This window comes from Onychomys torridus, chromosome 2 (assembly GCF_903995425.1).
Source record: "Onychomys torridus chromosome 2, mOncTor1.1, whole genome shotgun sequence".
Lineage (NCBI taxonomy): Eukaryota > Metazoa > Chordata > Mammalia > Rodentia > Cricetidae > Onychomys > Onychomys torridus.
The window spans coordinates 24,017,164-24,024,888 of NC_050444.1; the positions used below are offsets into that span (position 1 = coordinate 24,017,164).

Below are 7,725 nucleotides of genomic sequence, written 5' to 3' on the forward strand. Positions count from 1 at the left end.
AGTTACTAAAAATTTCATATAGAGGTTGTATTAGCCAGTGCTCTATTGCTGTGAAGAGACACAAAGACTACAGTAACACTTATAAAAAAAAAAAAAAGCATTTAATTGGGGGATTTCATACAGTTTCAGAGGTTTAGCACATTATCATGGTGTGGAACATGGTAGTATGTAGGAAAACATAGTTCTTGAGAAGTAGCTTAGAATTCTGTATCTGGATCCTCAGACAATAGGAAGAGAGATCCCCATGGCCTAGCTTGGATTTTGAAAGCCCAAATCTCACCCCCAGTGACACACTTCCTCCAATGAGGCCAAACCTACTCCAACAAGACCACACCTCCTAATATCTCTCAAATAGTGCTACTCCCTGGTGGCCAAGCATTCAAATGAGCCTATGGTGACCATTCTTTTTCCAACTACCACAGATGTCTCAAGTTTATGTTGGTTTTTAGATTATGATGTTATATTATCTGGAGGTTAGATTATTATCTGGAGGTTAGATTCCAATGAGGTAAGTTTAGAACTTGCAAGGACTGTTAAAACTGAGACTGTGTTATACAAACGAAATGTAAAATGTATGGTTCTGAATTGTTAAGATGGTATACAGACAATAAGGAGTAATCGAGGTACTGACATTGATTTCATTGTGTTGTACATTTTATAACAACAAAATATTAGAAGAAATTCATCTGTATACACTGATTTTTCTTAATTGTATTGACATCCCATGTCATATATCTTTTGTTTCAGATCATTTGTAAAAATCTCCAAATCTCAAGTGAACTAATTTACCTTTTTTATTGAGAAACTATGTTCATATATGTATTTTTATTAAAAATTCAGATAAAGCCAAGTATCTTTTCTCATAGTTGTTTATCTTGCATCTGTGATAAAAAGAACAGAAAAGAAAATCCACCTACTCTATAGAACACTGGGACATAATGTCTGGCTTTCTGAAAATAAGTGATCTAAAGAAAATTCATATTCTAAAAACATTCCATTTTTTCTTTCAAGACAGGTTTTCTCTATGTAGTTTTGGTGCCTGTCCTGAGTCTTGCTCCATACAACTGGCTGGCCTTGAACTCACAGAGGTCTGCCTGGCTCTGCCTCCTGAGCACTAGGATTAAAGGTGTGTGTCACCCATCCAGCTAAAACATTCTATTACTAAACCTAATAGTCAATCTAACTAATTCTAGGAGAAACATGAAGCTAGTTCAAATGGAATGCAGGGAGATTCATTTTAATTTAAATAATTGCTACAGAATATATTGAAGAAAAATTTTCATAAGTAAGAGTGGAAGAAATACTCTCTGAAGTTTCTTTACTTGAGATAGTAGGAAGGCAGAATTTGCTTTCATGTATCTTTCCTCTAAATTTTTATCAGGGAAATACTGTGTTAGGTTTCCGGAATGTGTACCCAATATTATACCTTGCTCTCATTACATTTATATTCTTGGAGAGAAATGAAAAGGAAAAGGTCATTGAGAATATAAATAAAAGCTTTCTTAAAGATAAATAAAAACAAATCAATCATATTATATAAAGTCCTGTAAAAAATTCATTTAAAGAAATTTATATTTAAGTTAAACTCCTCAGAATAAAAATATCCAGCTATGAGCTAGTGAAATCATTCCACTATTTTTCCCCTAGGATAAAGAAAAGAAAATTGGTATAGAATTTTTAAATAGCAAACCCAGGAGCTGGAGAGATAGCTAATAAGTCAAAAACATGTGGTTCAGTCCCCAGAACCCACATAGTGGTGAACAGCCATCCATACTTCCAATTCCAGGAGGCTGGATCCTTCTGACATCTGAAGGGTTCAGGCACAAAAGTGATGCACATCCATGCAGGTAAAATCCTCATACACGTAAAAACAAATATGGGGAAAAAAGTTAAAGTAAACACATATGGTTTCACTTACTCTAAGATTCAACAAATATGATTAATTTTAAGTGACAATGCTTCTAAACTTCCTAAAAATCCATATTTATATTAAAAATGACATAGTCTTGTGGCTACTAACCAAACATATTTTATTATTTTGAGTCAGTGACTGAAGGATTTAAACAAACATTTTCTCTTTGAATGAGGGACTTTGTTATGGAAAACAGTATGACATAGTGGCATGGGAACCAGAAGCTAGGACTGGGAAGATATAAATTATGATATCATAGAAAATTCCCTACACTATTAAATATTTTTGTATTTATAAAAGTAATATAACTTCCATATTACTTCTGTCTACAAAAGAAGAATATATAGATATTTAAACAAAAAAGCAGTATAAATAAAGGGAAAACAAATTTAATCCAGGTATTACTAGAAACATATTATTAGTATATATATTTTTTTATTGTTGCATTTATTTCATTGTCTGGAAACCAAAACATATTGTGAAAAGTGAAATACAGCTTACAATATGTAACACTAACTCTTCAAGCAGAATTATTGTCTTGTCAAGCATGGTGACACAGGTATTGCAGTATTTTCACTGATTCTGAAATGTTCCTTTGTGGGTGTACCAATTCTGATTGTAAACCTGCATCAAAACAAGCAGCAGGGCACACCAAACCTGAATGTTTTGCTGTCTTCAATGTGCTTGATAAACTAATTGGTTCATTACTCTTAAATTCAGCCTCAACCAAATCCTCAGGACATGAATAAAATATAGACAATTTCTTTCTCGTGTTGTAATGTTGGCAATATGTAGTCCAATTCCTAAGTTAGCTCTCATTGTCTTCTAATACTTCATGGTCCACATCATCCCCATTACTGATGATATTTTCCCCACCATAATCAACAACTGTGCTCCTCTTGGAGCATTCTAAGCTTTATCTAGCCTCATTCTCCAAATCCTTAAAATTTCTCTCAAACCAGTTCCAAAGGTATCAGCACTATGGTTAAGGTTAGTCAAGGCAATAATTTAATTCTTTATTCCATGCTTTTTGTATCAATTTTCTCCTGGCTGTGATAAAATGCTTGAAATTAGGTAAGAGGAGAAATATTTATTCTAGATCACACTTTTAGAAAGTTCATTCTGTGAGTATTTGGGCCTTTTCATTTTGGAGAAACATCCTGGTGTTAGGATCACATGGTGAAGGGTTTTCTTAACATCATGGCTGATAAGAAGCAGAGCAGAAGCAAATTGGGACACTGCTTAGGTTCAAGGGCATTTACCTTTTGTCAATTTATCCCTTCCAGCCTGTAGGGTACTTTACTCATTGAGTTTCAGGTTCTACCCTTAGTCAGTAGTCTCAGGAAATGGCTTCATGAACAGATCTACAAGTGTGCTTCCCTAATCTAGTTGTGTCTGAATATAACCAACTTGACACTAAACAATAATCCCTAAAGTAGCTGGTATTTCTTATTTTATGAGCCATGAAATAATACAAAAGCTTCCCAGATTAATCTTACTTAGAGTATGTGTGGAAAGTGTATCTAAAATACAATGTCACAATTCCAGTTGAATATATCTCTGTTTCTGTCATTGTAAATATTTTTCTTATCTGTGGATTAAAGGAGATAATCTTAATATTACTAATAATGATTATTTCATTAACAGTAATTATGGTTTTAGTTATATTATCTTTGTCCTTTCTCATATAAAAATATTTATAATTATTTATGCATATTAATGGTACAAATTGATAGCATTAACTATGATAAAACATTCTTTATTAAGTAAATCATAAAATAATGATTTTCTCATATTTCTCACATCTTAAAGTATAGATTCTGATGGATTTTGACCCAATAAATACATTAAAATGTCACATCAGGGATATTTCTTCTTATTTGTATAAAATTTCTTGAAGCTTAATGATGAAGTTAACTTAAGAGTACATGTGGATTTCAATGTAGTATTTACACAAATGCACATCTGATGCTAAGATCATAAAAATTCTACACTACCCATTGCCCCTCATCCTCCACCAGCTGCCTGGACATCATCTGTCTTCCTTAAAAATCTTACTTCAAAATGAAAGAATTTTGTTGTGGTTGTTTTTTTTAAATTTTTATTTCTTTTTTTGTTTGTTTGTTTGTTTGTTTTTTGAGACAGGGTTTCTCTGTGTAGTTTTGTGCCTTTCCTGGAACTCACTCTGTAGTCCAGGCTGGCCTCAAACTCTCAGAGATGCTCCTGCCTCTTGAGTGCTGTGATTAAAAGCGTGTGCCACCACTGCCTGGCCTGTTTGTTTTTTAGAAAAAACAGTGGTGTTTAATCATGAAGCTTAGCACATTCCAGCACCAAGATTGGCACAGAGTTGAAGCATCAGGCATGGCTGGGTGACCCCACAGAACCTCACATGAAAAAGAGGATAAGGAAGGCAATCATCAACCAGAAGAGCCCCATGGCCTCACACAGGGCAAAGCACAGATTGGCATAGGAGAAGAGCTATTGCTTGGGTTCCCGGAATGGTCAATAATCAAGCTACCAAACACTGTTCCAATGTCAGCCCCTGATCCAGCCACACCAACTATGGCAGCCCCAGCAACAATAAATGTGTCTGCTGTTCCAATGCCCAGGGAACAGTGGGACAACATTGGTCTGGAATTTCTGTCTGGCCACATGGAGAGGGGAGCTGATGCAGGAAGGCTGTTTAGATGGGACTTCTAGTCCACTCAAGAGAGAGGCAGACACAGGGTTGATTAAACCCCTGGTACTGGAACAGATCAGACCTGGAGAAAAGAAACAAGCCATGCCTTGGTAGTGTGCATGTTTCTACTTCCCAGCTTTAGCCCTTGGTCTCAGCACTCACTGGTGTTTATTTATTAAAACATATGAAATAATTTATCTGAAATCTATTGTGTTGGTCTGTTCTCTTGCTGTCAGCTTTACTCACAGAAGGATTATCTCAGAAGAGGAAACTTCAATTGAAAACAATGCCCCTATTAGACTGGACTGTAGGCAAATCTGTGTGTCATTTTTTATTAGTTATTTCCATTTGGAAGGCCCAATCTACTCTGGGTGGCTAATCCCTGCACATGTGGTGGCCCAAGACTGTGTAAGAATGCAGGTGGGGAAGGCCATGAAGAGAAAGCCAGTAGGCAGCATTCCTCCATGTTCTATGTTTCAGCTCCTATTCCCAGGTTCCTTCACATTTTAGTTCCTTACTGCTTGTATATTCTTGTTATCATTTCTTTAGTGGTATTCAGAAAACAATCATTGCTAATACCTTGAAATGCTTGTTTTACATTTCTTCTAGTGATTTCCAAGATATATATATATATATATATATATATATATATATATATATATATATATAAAATTTGATATTGATGTTTGTCATTCTTTACATATGCTTATCTAGTTTTCTCAGCACCATTTGTTAAAAAGGTGATCTTTTTCTAATAAAAAAAATTTCCAACTTGTTGAGAATTACAGTGTATCTGGGTGAACTTATTATTGGATTATCTAGTCTCTTGCATTCTGTGTATTAAAATTGCCCTCTAATATTTGTTTTAATGTCAAAATTATATCATCAATATAAGGATAATGTGATGCATATTTTTAAATCAATTATTGTGATGGCTTTAATGTCATTTTTTTCCTCAAGATTTCTCTGGGTATATATGATCTTTGGAACAGTTGGAGAATATCAAAGACAGAGCTAAGAAAAGAAAGTTATTATTATCATACTTAACTAGTCTACTAGCTATGATTATGCTTAGTGTAAACAAAAAGCAAAGTTAATAAAGTATGATAATTTACAATTTTAAGACAAATTGTTAACTCATTTGTTCATTCTTATACCAGTCAGTTTTTAAATGCCCAGAATGAGACCAGAAAACATTTGAGTGTAATGCTAGCAACACAAATAAATGTAAAACAGTTTTCATTCTGAAGCTGAGAGAGAAAAATACATTTTAGTAGTTGTTTTTAATAAAAAGGATTTAGAATTAAAATAAGTGGGCAAAGAGAACTAAACTTGTACAAGCATGATGTTGGCATTCCTGTGGAAACACAGAGGTCAATGTCAATATAGCTAATTCTGATAGAGAATTTTTATATAAGATTTTAATCACTTAGTAATTTTTTTTATTCTCTGAAAAATTACACAGTGAAGCAATTTCATTTTAAAGGTGAATTGATAATATGTAACTATTGCAGAGCTAAAATACTAATATTTAATTACTGGAAAACAAACAACCCAAAGGGAATTAGTTTAGTTCTCTGTTCTATAAGCTTTAAAGCAAATTACCACTGAATAAACATGAGTTTCTAACAGTAATAAAACAATAAAAGCTTTAGTATGCAGAATACATTTTATTCTTTTCTCATTCCATTGTTTCTATGCACAATGTGAGACTTGTATATATTGCACACTTTCAAAGATAATGAGAAAACTTTATATTCCAAAGTTTGTGGTACTCTTTATGAAAAATTCTGTTTTAAACAAAAGTACATATCTTCAGAGCTATCTCAACATGGAAGAATAAATCACTTGTGATTACAATAATCAATCCTCTGCTCTTGAAATTTAAGTGGAAAGAATTTTTTCCAAATTAGGCTATAATATTTCTCTAGGTTATTGAAAATACAATGGGGCTATACAAAGTTGTTGATAATTGATCAAAAGGCTTACATTTTGAAAAACCATAAGTACAAGGGTCCTACTTATGTATTTTGAAGAATGGAATGTTATCAGCTATTTCAGGATCTGTTATAAAAACTTGGCTTGCCTGTGAAGTGTGGTAACTCTCAGCAGGATATCCATGTGTACAGGAAGCCCTTTCTTCCTCAGCCCTTTCCAGTCTACCAGAAGGCAAAGGATGCTCTATCTTTGTTCCTCAGAGACATCATTCTTTGGGTACCTATACTTAACAGTGAATTTGTGCAGTTGTGCAGAACACATTGAAAAATTTATAGACTATTCATAATTGTTTATATCCTAAAGTATAACTAAAAGATTTATTTATTAGAAATTTTGGATGGTAATAGTGAATTGAGTTCTGTATGTAAGAATATTTTGGGCAAATTTGACAAATTAATATCAGCTAATAATGGAGTAAAGATGGAGTAAGATAATTAAATTATCAATCAAATTGGGGTATTTTTTCTAGGAGAGCATAAGCATGCTGGATTTTAGATAATATTTTTTGTTTTATTAAATTAGTTAGAGTTGTGGGAGGTTGAAATTGAATGTATACATTAGGGGGCTTTACCCTGGAATCCTACTGTATTATTACTCATGGCTCTCCAGAATGATAAGACGAAGCATAAAAGTGCCCTGGTGTGTGAGTTCACAGTTAAATAATTAAAAATCTGGATTCTCACAGGACCTGCCTGTACTGAATCCATCAGGTTTAAATGAATCCCCAGGGGTGTCTTGGTCCTGGATGACATGGGAATGGAGGGGAGGGGCTGGGGTTAAGGTGGGGGTGGGGGTGGGAGGGGGGAGGACAGGGGAACCCATGGCTGATGTATAAAATTAAAACACATAATAATAAAAAAAATTAAAAAACCTAAAAAAAAAATCTGGATTCTATGTCTGTGAGTCATGAGAGTAGCCAAATCATAAAAAAAATACACACATTTAAGAATTGTTCAACATGGACAATTGATGTTTTTTGTTACATTAATTTCTTCATGTGCTGGACGGTTCACTCCACTTTTACAGAACAATTTATACTTCAATGTAAATGTAAATGTAAATGTCCCATTTCCTAGTCATCCATGTACATGCCCTTGAAGATGCTACCACAATTGCACTAGTTTGATAAGAGTCT

The 7,725-nt window shown here is 33.8% G+C and overlaps 1 pseudogene; it reads right to left on the reverse strand.

Annotated features, from left to right (window-relative positions):
• Nucleotides 1-4,297: 4,297 nt before the first annotated feature.
• On the reverse strand, nucleotides 4,298-4,713 carry LOC118577116 (annotated as a pseudogene).
• Nucleotides 4,714-7,725: the final 3,012 nt, after the last annotated feature.